The sequence below is a fragment of the Acyrthosiphon pisum genome, chromosome A1, assembly GCF_005508785.2.
Source record: "Acyrthosiphon pisum isolate AL4f chromosome A1, pea_aphid_22Mar2018_4r6ur, whole genome shotgun sequence".
NCBI lineage: Eukaryota > Metazoa > Arthropoda > Insecta > Hemiptera > Aphididae > Acyrthosiphon > Acyrthosiphon pisum.
The window spans coordinates 72448601-72449495 of NC_042494.1; positions in this window are offsets into that span (position 1 = coordinate 72448601).

The following is an 895-nucleotide window of genomic DNA, read 5'->3' on the forward strand; positions in this document are numbered from 1 at the left end:
TTTGACTTTCTTATAGATATTTTTTGTTTGATAAAGGTAGATAATCTTATAAGGAATCTTGTATTACATTTTCATATCTTAGATTTAAAAAGAAAAATTTTTATGAATTTCTAACTCGAAATAATTTGCAAATTTTCGTGATTTTTCCATATTTTGTCATTTTTTGAACTTTAAATGCTTATAAAAAAAAACTGTGACTAACGATTTTTAATATTTTTCATTTGCCATTGAAACAATATACTAGGAGCCTTCTATTAAATTTTCAAGCTTTTTTATCCAACAAATAAAATTTTATTGATATTTTTAGAAAAAAAACTAAAAAAAAATGGAAAATGAAAATGTCCATAAAGAGCTCAAAATAAATCAAAATATTTTGAAAATGTTATGGTGTATAGAAAATGCTAAGATAAACATTCAGTCAAAATTTCATGTATCTACGGTCATTTTTTTTAAAGTTACACCAAAAACCAAAATCGATTTTCTCGAAAACAGATTTTGCGTAAAAATTCCCGTTTTTCCTTAATTTTTCTTTTGTTTTTCACGGCGCTTTTGAAAACTATATGAAATTTAAAATTTTGACCTCCCGAATGCACCAACTAGATTCACTTTCCCATCATTCAAGATACTGTTGAAGAAAATCGAAGCAGTTTTACTGCCCCAAACCGTGATGACAGACCCAAAAATAAAAAAAATAAAAAAACCCCCCTCATTGTAAAATCAAAACATTCATCGTTCCACTCAGAATCTAAAAACAAATAAATATTATATTCTTCTTGAATATTGATATTATAATACAGTCGATAGATAATATAGTACTGTTTCATAGGTACATCATACCTACCTATATAAAGCAGTATAGCTACTTATACGCTTAGACCCAATGACCCAAAGGTGA